The sequence below is a fragment of the Podarcis raffonei genome, chromosome 14 (genome assembly GCF_027172205.1).
Source record: "Podarcis raffonei isolate rPodRaf1 chromosome 14, rPodRaf1.pri, whole genome shotgun sequence".
NCBI lineage: Eukaryota > Metazoa > Chordata > Lepidosauria > Squamata > Lacertidae > Podarcis > Podarcis raffonei.
The window spans coordinates 42,473,251-42,489,718 of NC_070615.1; positions in this window are offsets into that span (position 1 = coordinate 42,473,251).

A 16,468-nucleotide genomic window follows, 5' to 3' on the forward strand; every position below is an offset into this window, starting at 1 on the left:
CATCTTCTTAACCTACCTCACAAGGCTGTTGTGAGAATAAAAGTGGGAGAATGTGTGCTTTTTTAATAATAAAAAAGGAAGGATAGGATTGAAATGAAATGTAATAACAAGCACTCTGCACATTGCTCAGAGGCACTTTCTTTGTTATAACACAATACTATTTGAGACTGACCTGTGGTAAGTCTCGACACATGTAAAGCACCCTTCAGGGACAATGACCCAAGAGATGTGCTTTGCAATGATGTGTGAGAAGAAACTACACCTTTTGTATTTCATATTTATTACTTTATACAACATACCTTTCTTCTGTGGTGCTCAATATAGCATAAATAGATTCCCACCAATACTTCACCCCAACGCTGTAAAGCAGACTGGGCTGAGAAGAAGTGACTCTCCATGGTCCTGCAGTTTTTGCAAGTGATTGTTATTCATTTGATTTATTTATTTAAAACCTTCATGTACCTCTGAACTGCAGTCATCTCAAAACAGTTTACAAAGATACAATGCCCCAAAAGTAAACATCAGTTATAACGACAAAACCAAACATAAAATGCCTGCTGGCAAGAGTGTCAGCTTGGCCCTGCGATCGTGGGTGCCTAGGGCCATAGGTGCCATGCAGCGTGCATGGCCCTGGCACCGAAATTTGTGGGTGTCCTGCCCCTTCATGGGGAATTTTGTGGGTGCTTGGGCACCCAGGGCCCCAGGAAGTTGGCAGCTATGCCCACTGGAATAAAAAGGTCTTCAACAGGTGCCATAAGGGAGGAAGGCCTGTCAGACATCAACTGGAAAGGAGTTCCATAAAATTGGGCGCGCAATGTAGCTGGAGCCTCCAAACCAGGCTCAAGGGTAGCCACGCATAGAGCACATTGCAATAATCAAGTTGTGTTGCCATGTTGCTCTGCACTGTGAGAGGAATGGCGATGTAGCAATTAAATAATAATATTTTTTATTAGCATTTTTTTAATTTCCGCAAATGCTTTGTACAAACTTTTTCTATAGCTTCAAATGTAATGATGATAAGAAATTCCCACCCTCCTACTCCCAAATTAATGCCCTGCCTTTGTTTTTGTTTTGTTTTTCAAATTCGAAACCATTATATTGCTAACCAGATACATTATTAACCACCCAGTGCCAAAGTCTTATTCGTATCAACACCTCCTTTATAACATTCCCAAGATTCTTCAAGGCTGGATCCTTATTATTCCAATATGTTATAAAAATTGAGTGTTTTTTCTCACTGCCTTCCTTCTCGAAACATAATAATGCTTGTTAATCATTTTTTAATATTGCTTTTTAAAAATGTATTTAATCAAAACCATACAATTCAAAACCATGTAAGAAATGAGGCAGGGGTTCCCACCCTCCCATTTCCATCCCCACAGATCACTTTACAATTGCTCTCTGTGGACCACTTATTGATTTTTCTGCTTTTTGTATCAATGGTAAAGCACTTCAGTAGATGCTGCATGATTTTTAATGGTATTTTCACCAACACTCCATGAACCACCTGAATGAAGCTCATGGACCAACTGGTGGTCTGTGAGTCACACGGTATGGGAATCCCTGAAACAAGGAAATAGAGAAAGAAGGAAGGAAATACAGAGAATAAAAATGAAAATTAAACTTCTCGCACACACAAAAAAAGAGAGGTACAGATTTGGGTCATAATTCTTGGGAAGAATAATAGCATGTTGGTTAATTGCTCCCTCTTTTTCCAATGTCCAGGCTGTGAATGTCATTACTTACACAGCCAGATTGGCAACATCTGTCCATTAGAGGGAGGCAGCAGTAGAAGTACTAGAAGTTTGCAGAAGTATAAAAAAAAAGTTTAGTCCTATAGAATGAACCCTCAAAATATCCCAGTGTAAATTCTGACTGGCTGTTTTGTGTGGGGCGGAAAATCAGGGGTGGGGCCGTCCTGCCTAGCCCTGAGCTGGTGCCAGACACTGAGTCCTTAGAAGACAAACCAGACGCTTCACAGGGCAAGAACCTTGAGCAACAGGCAGGGCCTCCTGGCACCAGTGCTGAGAATCTTCCTGTGGAGCTGTCTAGGTTGAGACCTGCTGAAGAACTTTGTCAGAGGAGGAGGAGGAAGAGCCACCCCTCAGTCTCTGAGAAGATTGGTGCCAAAAGGCCCAGAGTCCAATCCAGAGAGCCATGACACAACGTACGTCTACAGACTTTGAGTCATCATGTGGCTCATGAGTAAGGGCTCTACTTGTGAATGAGCAGTCCCTAAAACTTATTTACTACCAAGCAGCTGCAGATAGAACAGGCATCCCCAAACTCGGCCCTCCAGATGTTTTGGGACTAGAGTGGTACCTTGGGTTAAGTACTTAATTCGTTCTGGAGGTCCGTTCTTAACCTGAAACTGTTCTTAACCTGAAGCACCACTTTAGCTAATGGGGCCTCCTGCTGCCGCCACGCTGCCGGAGCACAATTTCTGTTCTCATCCTGAAGCAAAGTTCTTAACCCAAGGTACTATTTCTGGGTTAGTGGAGTCTGTAACCTGAAGCATATGTAACCTGAAGCATATGTAACCCGAGGTACCACTGTACAACTCCCATCATCCCTAGCTAACAGGACCAGTGGTCAGGGATGATAGGAGTTGTAGTCCCAAAACATCTGGAGGGCTGAGTTTGGTGATGCCTGAGCTAGAATGTGGTTTAGGAGGCCACAGAATATAAGGTGATTGGGCTTGGCTTAACTGAGACTATGCTGTACCTTGGACTGTACTTTCTTGGACAACTGTTTTGGTAAAAGGCTTTTACCTCACTGAGACCCCAGGCTTTGAGAGAATCTTCTGGAGCACAACAGGGAAGGGAACAGCTGGAATTTTGGGCAGCAATGCTCCACAATGCAACCTTTTGTTGCAGGCCCCACTTGTATACTCAGTTCAAGGCAGGGGAGAGATCTGAATGAGGGACTACCTGATTAATTGCTCATTTTCATTTTTAAAAATCCATATCCCACTTCCCCCTCCACAAAGAAGCTCCTTGCAGCAGCCGACAAATCTATATGCAAAAATTATCGAACCATTAAAACCCAAATTACCAAACTAGAAACAGCAGCACATAAAGAGCAGAACTAACAATATATACATTAAGCTGCAACAGAATTAAAAAGCTTGTTTAAAAATGAGTGTCTTCAGTTGCTGGTGGAACACGAATGAAGAGAAAGGTTGTTTTTATTCTTTTGTTCTAATTTTTTTAACAGGATTTATATGCAGCTTAATCATCAAATCCTCTAAGCAGCTTACATAAAATATAAAATATAAAATAAAATTATCAATAAAGTCAGCAGTTAAAAAAAATATGCATTGTAAAATAATATGTACATATTAAAGTACATGTCAAATGTAAGTGTCTGGGTAGGCTCACTTAAACAAAAGAAATCTTTAGCAGCTCCCCCCAAAAAGTACAGCACTTTCCTGATATCAAAGTGCTGATCTTTGGTATTGATCCTGGGGCTGAGACTGAGCTAAGGTTAACTCTGCCTGCCCTCTAGTGGCTAACGGTAACAAGCCCACACCCATTCATAGTCAAGTCTTCTTGTTTCTAGTTCCATCTGCACCATACATTTAAAGCACTCCTATGTCACTTTAGCAGTAATGGAGAATTCTGGGAACTGCCGTTTGCCCAAGGTGCTGAACTTGCAAAGCAACGATTCTTAGCACCCTTAAGAAGCTGCAGTTCTCAGGAATCTCCACGACTACTAAAGTGGTATAATACTACTTTAAATGTAAGGTATGAATGTTTCGTTTGTTAGGAGAGCTTCACACAGCTCTTCCTATAAGGAATTTTTTTAAAGCAAATCTATGTTGGCAAGATCCAAACATGAGTTGAACCGCATTTTGTTAGGGCAGAACCTGGTTCTGACACTCACCAAAAACATTGTGGACTATTTGCAAGCCTCAAAGTGAATTCCTCCCTTTGATGTGACTTTTTGCAGGCCTCATGTACTAAGGCTGAAATAATGGCACCATTGGCGCAGACTACACTGATCCGAAGCCAATCTCTGTCTGTGGCTGAAGCACCCTGCAAGGACTGGATGATAAGGTTAGCTTGCGCAGAAACATTGCTTGCAACCCCTGGACTTTCACATTTACAGCCAACGGGGATTTTGCTGCTGATTACACCAAGATTGTGGCTTATAGTTTATGACCGAGCTTTGAAGTTCTGACATGTGTCAGCCAGCCAGTGAGGAGAGCTAAGTGCTAAACAGCAGGATCGAGTTCAACTTTCCTGGCTATTGAGCACTAGTGTGCAGTACGTGCAACAGAGCTTTGTTATGAGAACGAAGTGTTGTTCGGTATTAAAGCCATATGTCTTTTGCTTTGACAGGCAAGGTCAATACAATTGCGGAGAAGTCTAACATGGGCAATATGAGATATGGCACATTCTTTTTGCTTGGTGAGGCCAAGCGCATGGTGGAGATGGACAGATCGTCTAATATTAGCACCATCAGCCTTCACTGTTGACCACATTTTGCTTTGTCATCTTAGTGCTAAGCAAAGATAAAACTTCAATTTAATACGTATTAAACACAATGCTTGAAAAATATAGCTGATGTTTATATGTTTATGAGCATATAACTCTTAATTTTGTGCAAACAGCATGCATCAGTTGTTTATTGGATTGAGGGAGGAAAAATCCTTTAAAAAAGCACAGCACACACCAGCCTGCTGCTTTTGATGCCCATCAATAATTAGGCAGTAAAGGAACCAGATTTTTTTCCACAGGTTTCATTATTACTCATCCAAGCTGTTTTCACATAGATGCTGCCAAAGAAAACGATACCCATGCAACATATTCATGCAAGTCAGCTATATATTTCGTAACGCAATAAATATATTACGAAAAAGAGCTTTATAGCTGTAGTGGAAAGAATTTTTTTTTTTTTTACGTCATCGCCCTAAGGGCTGTCTGGCACACTCACCATCTCTCTTCAGCCCACGGAATGGATTTTTAATTTTTAATTTAGCATTGACAATTTCAGCTGCCTTCAAAAGAGCTTTGTTCTTTTTGGAAAAGGCCTTTGTGTTCTAGTTTGTGTCATTTGCCGCGTTTGAGGCACTGTTTGAAATGTCTAACCCTGAAACTTAGGAAGAAAGATATAGGGCACAGATGGGCTAATAAGGCTGGATTTTTGCTCAGATGCCTGCTGAAGGCTTCAGCCTGCTACTAGCAAATACTAGGGAACCCCAAGTAAAATTTGTATTTACCTCCTAGTATAGGGCCAAAAGAGGGACGCGGGTGGCGCTGTGGGTAAAACCTCAGTGCCTAGGACTTGCCGATCGTATGGTCGGCGCTTCGAATCCCCGCGGCGGGGTGAGCTCCCGTCGTTCGGTCCCAGCTCCTGCCCACCTAGCAGTTCGAAAGCACTCTTAAGTGCAAGTAGATAAATAGGGACCGCTTTATAGCGGGAAGGTAAACGGCGTTTCTGTGTGATGCGCTGGTGCTGGCTCGCCAGCTGCAGCTTCGTCACGCTGGCCACGTGACCCGGAAGTGTCTTCAGACAGCGCCGGCTCACGGCCTCTAGAGCGAGATGAGCACACAACCCTAGAGTCGGACACGACTGGCCCATACGGGCAGGGGTACCATAGGGCCAAAAAAGCTCCAGTATGTGGAGACCAATCATGGCCTGCTAGGGAGTCCAATTTAGCCCTCCAAGCCACTTCCCCCCTAAAACCACACCCACCTGACATCACTGATGACATTCACTGATAGGTAGGGCAGGGTGTAATCCTCCAATGGCTGTGCTGAAGGAACAGGACCACACAGCTTAGGCAGCAAGGTTTAATCTTCATTCATCGGCTGATGAGGACACTCAAATCTCCCCCTCCCCTCCTCACACTCCCAGTTTTCCTTTTTCCTTTTCCTATTAACCCTTAGGGCACATCGGTACCATACATTTAATTCACACAGTTTCCCACACTGTTGCAATGTGTTAAGGGTGCTGGGAATTGCAGCTCTGCGATGGCAAGCTATACTTCTCAGGATTTTTTGGGGGAACCATTTGCTTTAAATGTATGGTGTGGGTGTGCCCCCAGTGTCCTATGGTTTCTGAACAAGGGCAATTCTCTTTTTTTTTTTAAATATTTTTTATTAAAGAATTTTTTATGATCACGAAAACATAACATAACAATACAATAAACACAACAGATACATAAACAAACAAAAACAAAAACAAAACAAGAAACAAGTACCATTTCATATCTTAATTTCTTATATGAACAAGGGCAATTCTCACTGGGCTGGTTTGGTGAAAGGGCTGCCACCTGGGGAGTGGGGGTGGTTTTTATTTTTATTTTTAAGCTGAGACCCTCTAGTTTTTTAAAAGAATTTGAAAGCCTTGCTATCACTTCATCATTGCTCCTGCTCTGAAAAAAGTCCTGGAACTATGCTCGCCTGCATTCCCCTCAAGGCAGGCCCATCCATGAGGCCAAGGTGAGGTGGCCACCTCAGGTAGCAGGATCCACAGGGACAGCTGTTGATCTTTCTTTCCCCACCTCCTTTGTTCCTGATGCAGATCTTCCCTCACCTCTTCTTCCCTGGCAGGGAACAAGCACCATTTTGGGGTCCACCTCAGGTGGCAAAATGTCTTGGGCCAGCCCTGATTCCTCTTCACTATGCCAGGGATTTCATCATGAATTCATCGTGTCCATGCTATACTTTTCATAGGCTATTCCTATTAATTCTTCTTCTATATATTTTGTTATCTTGGACTGAGTATGGATTTTTTCTTCTTCAAAATGAAAGCCTGTTTCCTTTTATTAGTAAACCTTTTAGAGGATACTTCATTTCTGTTTTTGCCAATAGCTGGTTTGAAGAATACTTATGAAGAACATGGGCATTAAGGCAGCTGATGGACTTATTCTGTAGGAGTGTTCGCTGGCGCTGTGTGTACCCTGAATTGCAATGTGAGTTGGGCTGATTCATGGAAGGTTCTCCACCCCCTCCCCTCCCCAACGCTGTCAGCTTGGTCTCATTTCTCTGGAAAAACTTTCCCGAAGACTCTCTGCCTGGGAAAGAAAATCACATCCCCATGGCTCCATTTTAGAAAAGTCTACAGCCCTGCTTGGGACCCTCTGGCCCTCCAGATATTTTTGGAATCCCATCATCCCTGAGCTCTGACAACACTGGCTGGGGTTGATGAGTGTTAAGAGTTCAACAACTTAAATTTAAAAAATGCTCAAAATGTGCAATATAGCCTTGAATTCTGCCTCCAGCCTTACATCCCACTTTCCTTCTATCTTTCTTCCTGTACTGCTTTTGTTAGTGACTGATGATGAGAGAGTTATTTCTTCACCCCCGTTACATTCACAATGCCAGAACGTCAGGTGTTTGGCCATGATGTGTCGTCTGCTTCCTCTTGCATTCTAATGGGCATTACAAGGAAAATGAATGCTGGCAGCTCTTCAGGGATGCTTGATTAACTCAGAAAGCCACAGTTTCCACACAGTGCAATCTCTATAAAGAGAATTATCTGCGTTTCTTTCATTCATACTTTGGTCTCTTAATCAAACTATGCAAACTAAAGAAACAAAAGGAGACGTTGATCCATTAACAAAATGCCAGCACTGCAGTCATTGCCATAATCTGATTCCAAACAGTCGCACTTTCCAAGGGTGCAAACACACATTTCTAATTACTACTAGGTGACTCTTTCCTGCATGAGGATTATCTCCAGGTAGGAAAACTTGTGCACAGCTTCACATACAATCAAGCTGGCACTCAGGAATTTTGGACAGAGAGGGCTTATGTGAAGGACATGCAATATACAAATGTGACACTAGATGGCGACAGTGAGCTATGACAAATTCAATGTATTTTTCAAAACTTTTTTTAAAAAAGCATTTTCACAGCATTTTTTATATGTGTGTAGATTCCACCCCTGTCGAGGGCTGTATTTTCCTTTGGGGATAACCCATCAGGGACTGCAGGCCAATTGTGGACGTGGTTAAAGCCAACAGAGGGTGGGATTAGTGGTGGGGGGATAAGGCCACTTGTTTCTCTCTCTTTTTCTGCCACCTCTTTTCCTCACCCCAATAAAGCCTGAGGCCACAGCCTTGCTAAAGCTTATCTGGTCATTGCCTAGAAGAGTGACTGCCTGGGAACTACAGGTATGATGCATTGGGTTTCACAATGGAAGAAATGTGGGGTGTAAATGCCTAAGGGCTCCCCAGAATCTAGAGCTGGCCCTGGTAACCTGTAGTTTAGCCAATGGCTGTTGCAGAGAGGATTTTCTCAGTGGTTGTTCTCCAGTTGGCTGCCTAGTTCCCCTCCTCCACTCAGTTGCTATCTTGTTAATTGCTTCATAGATTTAATCTGTTTAGTATCAAATGTAAGACACCCTTTGTGCCTTTTGCTGCTGCCAATTGTTCATTTAGGCTGTTTCCTTATCTTACAGGTGGCTTATTCTAGCAATCTTTTATATATTGATTTGTTTAAATTGTTCCACATTGATTGTAAGCTGCCTCGGGCACATTTTATGGAAAGGAAGAATATTAAAAAGAAAACCTTAAATAAATGAAATTATAGTTAATGGAAGGAATTTCACAAGCAGTCTCCTTATTTGTATTCCATGTGGTCACACATGCGTTTGCAAATTGTTCATAATTTTATTTAGAAAGGGCATGGGTTTGCCAGAGCTTCTGTGAAAGCAGCTCTTAGTTAAATCTAGGGAAGTGTGAAAATCAGTCAGATCAGATGTACATGTCTACAGTCAATCTCTCACTTGCCTTTAAGTTCTTTTTTCCGGTTTGTGTGGGCGCTGGCAGCTAATGCAGGTTTCAATCAAACGTCAACAAGCAAAATTCCTCCTGCCCTACAGACAGCCACAAAAATGATTCAGCGATATATTCACACTACAAATTCATTTAGACCCCTGTCCAGACTCGATGAGGCACAGCAAGTTGAGGGCATCACATTTCATGTTCGCGAGATTCTTTTGTTTTTGCCAAAAGGTATCTTCAAATGTGAAACAGCATGCTCTTAAAATTGGAAAACAACATCTAATGGAGGGTGGATTCAATTTCTGCCCAAAGATGGGAAAAGTGTCTAATTTAGACATTACTTCCCAATTTGGTAATGAATTGCATCTAATTGCCTCTTAGGGAGAGAAAGACATTATGGCGGCAGACCTGCGCCATGTCTGCTCTAAGATTTTCTGTAAAGGGAATGGTGTGATTTAGAGTACATCCAGTAGGAGGGGTGCATATCCTTCCCCCTCCCCGGTTTTTCTACCTGAATTGTTTAAGGTAGCTATGTCAGGCCTTTTTGCAGAAGAAACAATGCTCTGATGGTACCTTGTAGTCCAATCATGTTCTTGTTGCAGAACTTTGCTTTCATGGACTAGTGCTCTCTTTGTCAGATGTGTGAGAAGTGTTCTGCCCTCAGTCAGTAGAAAAATGGGGCATGGCCACAGATGGAAAAGGGTGGTACTTAATGGGTATGTTTAAGAAGCACAGAATAACAGTACCAATAGTAAGAAGGCATTGTTTTCCTTTCTGCTCTGTATCCATCGTATACAGCAATGTTTCTGTTCCACGGCAGTTCACCTCCTGCCAAAAATTAATCTATTCATCCCACTGCATGCTATGGCAAAATTATTTCACTTACACAATTAATTAAATAAATTACATTGTGTGCTATTGACCAACAATAACAGACAAGACAGCGCATTGGGATCAAATAAGACCACAACTTTTTTGATTGACAGGTGTCAGAGGTTTGGCATAGGCATTGGGTAATACCATGAACTTCCAAGCCCACTGGCTGGAAGTAAAACCTAGGTCAACCCGACAGCTGGACTAACATCAACTAGAAGCACCCCCTGTGGGGTCGCCATTTTGAGGCCCCAGCCACTGCCTCGACAGAAGCAACTCCCAGATTCCTTTAACTGGATACCCATAATTTGGAGGGGCAGGCAGTGGCTACAACCTCCCCTCCAACCACTACTAAGGCTTTCCCAATGCCAAAGTTGTGACGATTGCTATGAGGTAGGCAAACCCACAAGGCGTAAGCCAATTTGCTGCCCCTGATTGGCTGAATTTGAGTAGGTCTGAATACAAGGCTTGACTGGCAAGACAAGGCTAGGCTAGGCTGCCTTGCTGGCCAGGGAGCCACGCAACAAACAGGGGATATTGGGACCCAGCACATTGGGACCCAGCTACAATTTTGCTACACCAAAAGGTTTAGCGGACTTGTCATTATGTTATTTCCTCTCAGTTCAATGGAAAGGAAATTCAATGTGAATGGGTGGGGGGAGGCATTACCAATTACATGTCATTGCAGACTGAAAGCAGTAACAACAACAAATACCAGTTTTATTCACAGGTATTTGATTGATTTCTGTTCTGGACATGGAATGAATTAGCAAACGTCAGTAATTTCTACTTCCACTTGCATTTTTGTTGGGATTCTCTGACATCCCTATACACCAGTACATTCAACCTCCTATTCCACTTAAGAAAACGAGCTAGTTTGCAGTTGGCAATTTTCATCTTTGTATGTCAAAAACAAAGACACTGCAGCAATGGGCTGATGGCAGCATTGTTGTTTGCACTAGAAATGTATTGCTGGCGATGAATGCTTCAGTTAGGGCTTTCAGTACAAAAGAGGTGGAGGAGTAGCAAGGACAGCCCCAAATGCAGATTCAGCATGAGGCAGAAAACGCAGGGACCATATAGGCTTTCAAAAGCAATTAATGAGGTCCATGGAACAGTCAGGTCCTTTCTGCAGCCTCTGCTGACCCTTCCACGTCTTAGCATCATCTGCCCATTCAGAATGCTGCTCTGAGATTGCAGAGAGTGGTTCAAAAGAGTGTTTTGATCCATATTGCTCATTGTAAGTGAAAGACAACTTCACACAACCAGGAAAAGCTGGGAAGGATTTCCTGAGGTTTAATGAGCAGTAATGGTTTGCTGGCAACAGGCTCAGCCTGCCTCAGTGCTTGCCAACTCTTCATGGGGTTTCAAGTACATTCTTTGCTTTCTCTATGGCATATCATATTGATGGAGCCTGGGAAAGGCCATCAAAGCCTGCCTTGTCTGTTTGACTTTCAGACAGGGATGACGACGAAATTCAATTCCGTTTGTATTTAAAAGTGAACTCAACCTAATCTGTCCTCCCCAAAACAATACATGAATCAAAACATAGCCATCCTTCAAAATTTTCTAAATTTTGCAACACAGTTCACCACCAGCCAACTAATGTGTACAAAATGCATATACTAGGAGAAAGCATGCACACAAATGCATAAAATAACACAAAAGTGCATTATATTAGGGGAAATTTATTTGCAAAAAAAAATCTGTATGTTAGGCAAAATTGTATACACAAATGTGTTATAGGTGGGGCAGGATCACAAACTGATAAGGAATGTGGAGAACTGAATTTAAGATTAGATTAATGAGAAATGGAGAGAACCCCACTCACCCATCCCTACTGTCAGAAATTTAAAAGCATAGAATAATATCATGGTGACAAGCAACCACAAACCTTCTTAAGATTTTATTTGCCCGCATTCAATTATTTATATAAAAATAAAAGGCAACTTTTCAATTCTTTCAATAATAATGAAATAATAAACAAAAGCATTACAAGAAAAACAGATCGAAAAATAAATCAAACAAAACTGTTACAAAGCAAAGCGGCATTAAAACCTAAGGAGAAAGCATAAACACAGTAGAAATCTGTCTTAAAATACCTGGTTTGTGACTGGGTGAGTTTTTTGTAGTATCCATCTAAGAACAAGAAGAGAAAGTACTTAAGTGGACCTAGCTAAGGAGGGAATTCCACAACTGCGGTGTCAACCACCTTGAACAACCAAGGTGTCTCTGTCCCTGGTACCCATCACTTGGACCTTAACTAATAATAATAATATAATAATAATAATTTATTATTTGTACCCCGCCCATCTGGCTGGGCTTCCCCAGCCACTCTGGGCGGCTTCCAAAAAAATATTAAAATCCTCTAATACATCAAACATTAAAAGCTTCCCTAAATGAGAGGCCAGAGCACTTAGCCTGTGATGCTTCTCTTAAAGCCACACAGGCTCATATGAGAACATGTCTAGTGTTAACCCTGCATTCCCTTCGCCTTTGGCTTCAAGATTCCTCATACTCTGAAGATGAGGAATCTGAGTCCAGGATCATGACAACTACCTGCTAGAAAGAAATGAAGGGTGCTGAACACTCAAATAGATGGAAGTTGGTGTACAGAGCTTTGACCTTCATGCTCATGGTAATTGTTTGTGTCTGTGCACAGCTGCAGTATCAAGTGATGATGTTTACAGTTGGGATGGGGCAGGACTTGTAAGCTATCTTCTCCAATCCCTGGGTCCATGCAAGAAAGCCAGAGTTAAACATCCCCAGCAGAAATCTGGAACCTCCAGATTTGCTGTAGGCAAATGTTTGGCTGTAACCAAAATTGCTTTGAATACTTCCGGCATTGGGGGGGGGGGGAGAGATAGCCTGCCTTTTCCAAACTCCACCAGCAACTTAGCCAAGTCACTCATCAGAAAATTTTATTATATATTCAGTCAGCGTAATATTTTCCCTCTGATCCAGTTCCCACGATCAGTTCCACATCAATCATAATAACAGTTCAGATGGCTGAAAACCCACACAGCCTTCTGTGCTGTGGTTCCTGTTTCATTTTGAACAGAGGGGTTTCCCCCCCCCCTACTTATCAGCCGAAACACTGGCATCTGTTGAATATCACATTTCATTGCAGCAGGAGAGCTCTCTGTGTAAAGCGTTGCAAAAAGAAAAAGGTGCCCCTAACGAAGATCTTCAGTTCTTTCAGTGTGACTGCCACCACCATTTATCATATCAAAAACCAAGCTGTGAACTGGTGTTGGCTCAATGAATTGTTCCTCTAGCTTCCCATTCTTGCCCAATTCAATTGCAGGGTGATCAACTTACAGTGCAATGCTCTGCATAGATACTCAGAAAGAAGTCCCATTGGGTTTAATGGGACCAACTTCCAAGCATGTACAGGATTTCAGCCTTACAGTCTGATCCTAGCTTTATTATTGCTTCAATTACTAAGCTACAAGTGTAGAATTCCGCTACTATATATTTAAGGTGCATCCTATGCTAAGAAAATTACTTTCCCTGGAATAATTACAAGGTAGTTTACAAAAACATGAGCAACACATGAGCAATCAGGGCCGTCTTACCCATAGGCATCAGGGATGCGGGGCACCTGGGCGTTGGGCTCTCAGGGGCGCCAGGCCGAGAGTTCGGGGCCCAAGAGTTGAGTCCGGGGAAGAGCCCATCTGTCAGCCAGAGTGCCGCAGAAGGCTCTTCTGCTGTGGGTGGCTCTGCGCCGCATGTTTGCGGGTGACCGAGCCAGCGAGAAGCTAAGGCGGCCAGCCGGTTCTTCCCTCCTGCATGGCTGGGACTGGGCAACTGGGGGGGGGGGCGCCAGGCAGATCTTTGTACCCTGGCGTCACATATGCTTAAGGCAGCCCTGTGAGCAATACACACATACAATAATGCAACAATATGTTCAGATGCTATAAATTCAGATAAACAAAAAGATATCCAGAGGTTCATTAAGAGCTGGAACTAAGACTTAATGACCTGGAACTGCATGAGTGAATAGATGTATTTTTAACAAGCAGCAAAAGACCAATCCTATATTGTTGTCATACCTCACCCTTTAGTTAAAAAAAAGGCAGTCAATGCGAAGATGGCCCTTGCCCTCAGGCTCACAGTCTAAAAGGACATGGCACATGAGGAAAAAGGAGTGGGAGGGAAGAGAGAAAAGCAAGCTCCAGCACAAGGTCTTAAAGTTACAACCAATGTCATTGGTGGTTCTGCTACACCTCCGAAGGGAGATGATTCCATCAATAGCTCTACTCTGCTCACTGTTTATACTGTGATCACATTTTTGCTTTCATCAGTTGCTAAGAGTAGAGCAGGCCGGCTTGCTTTTGGGCAGATGGAGCTAAGGAAAGGGATAGTATTGAGAAGGAGAGTGGGTAGGGCTTATAGCACCACTGATCTTTTTTAAAAGAAAAATCAGTAATCCGTATTAAAAAAACCTGTTATGATTCATTCTCTGATACCATGCATATTAAGGCCTCGTGTGCACTATACATTTAAAGTAGTGTCATACCACTTTAAACTGCCATGGGTTCTTCTTCCAAAGAACCCTGGGAACTGTAGCTAGTTAAGGATGCTGAGAATTATTAGGTGACCCTCCCCCCCCCATAGAGTTACAATTCACAGACATTCTTGAGGAGAGGGATTGATTGTTAAAACCATTCTGGGAACTGTAACTCTGAGAGGGGGAATAGGGGTCTTCTGACAGTTCTCAGCACCCTTGACTACAATTCCCAGGATTCTTCAGGCTAAGCCATGGCTGTTTAATGTGAGATAGTTTATTCTGATATTGCTTTAGATGCATAGTGCGGATATGGACTAAGACGGCGGGTAGCAACCTTTACACGTGTGTTTCTCTAAGTAGGTATGTCATGATTTGCTCCTGATAGACATTCTGTTGATATTCATCATCAGACGTTATCAGACATTCCGTGAACAAAGTATCCAAAGAAAACTACAATTCCTCAAAAACGAAATTGGTCTTGAGACTGCCAAAAGCAACTGAAAGGATTTTCTCAGACAGGGTTTAAAGATTCATTATTTGCTTTGTATTTATTTAGTTGTAAGTTTCGCACACAGAGAAGGAGAAATTGGGGAAAACCCAAAGCTTTGCAGTGCCTAGAGCGAAGTCAAGATGTTTTTACTTTTTCCCATTGCACACTGAGTATTGCAATACTCTGCTGCAAATTAATTCATTGAATGCCTATAAGAATCCCTACCGGCAGCCTGAATGCCAGAGGAAATTATTGTAAATACTGGTTTAGAGTCAAGATCTAGGATTGTAAAACTGACTATTTAAAAGCAAAGGCAAGCACTAAATATGTTCAGGTAACAGAAGCAATCAGGAAATTCATCTGTAGATCAGGCAGGAACCTGGACAATAGTCAAAGAAGAAAGAGTGAGGCAGTTGGAGAGAGAGAGCCAAGGGAAGTCTGACGTAGCAGCAGTCAGAATTTCCAGGACTGTGCGCTAATTTTGCACGCACCAGGATTTTATATATAGCTTTCCCTATGGAGCCCTCTAGCCCATCAGAGGACTAGGCTGAAAGTCAGCCAAGAACTGAAGAATGTAAACATCCATCAATTATGCCAGTTACATAGAATGAGAGAGTGTGCTGCGAACTTCATGGGTTGACTATAGATGGAAAACGTCCAAACACAATCCTGGAAAACTCAGGGTATAACCTGGCTCTTTCCACCCAAATAACAGGAGGGTGGGGATGCACTCTCTACATTAACTTATGTCAGAGGCTCAGGAGCAGAAGAGCAGGGGAGAGAGCAAATAGAGAGCGGAGGAGAGGAATCAGAGGGGAGCGTAGGGGAATATGACAGTGGCCCGAGAGATTCCATGAGCTTCTCCAGCGAATCAGAAGATTCCCAGGAGGGGGCGCCTATGATAAGGGCGAGGCGAGTCCCAGGGGGGACGCTCCATAAACAAGGAACCAGAGGGGACTCCCAAGGGAGTAGCGGAGGATCAGGACCAGTTCCCCCACCAGAGCACAGTGGGGGGGAAGAGTCACATGAGTCAGGACCAGCTTCTCCTCCAGCGGGGAGAGAAGATGAGTCAGGGGTAACCACGCCCCCATCGGGGAGTGGGGAAACGGAGGGAAGGCCAGGTCCAGCTAGCCTCCCCGAAAGAGGGAGCAGTGACACAAGTGTAACGGTCAGAAGGAAAGTGGGAGGCTGCGCGCGCGCGCCAAGTTCAAATGTGGAGGAGCGCGGGACAGCAGAAGACCCAGATTGGGAGCCAGGTCCTAAAGCCCGAAGGAGGGGGGGAGGAGAGTCGGGGGACTCAGCGTCAGAAGAATCTAGGAGGGCTGAAACTCCGACTAGCAGGAGGACCCAGAGAAAGAAGGAACAGAGGAAGAGGTGGAGTAAGGCTAGAATCTTAAGCTGGTGTCAGGGGGGAGGAGATTCAGATGGGACTTCTACGGTCTGAGGCATAGACGTAGCGTTGCGCGCTGCGCGTCTGGAAATGAAACTGAACTTCAATAAAGACCTTTTTACTTGAGGAAGAAGCAGCGTTGGTCTTGTGTGAGCTGGGACCTTGGGCAGCGCTGACAACTTACCATAACTGGGAATGAGAGACAATTTTGATTCAGTTCACAATTAAAGGAGATGCTTCCTAATGACCACAAAACACAGCCATCTTTTGGAATTAGCACTTCTCTGAATTTTGCAATGCAGTTCTCCAGTCAAGTAGGGTAAAATGTAAAAAGTAGGGTAAATGCATACATTAGTGAAAATAACATCCAAAATATTTGAGGGACTGCCCCTCCCCCAAGGTTGGTGGGCATTGCCATTCACATGGTGTGTGCACGGCAGCATGTGTTCTATTATGCAGAGAGGA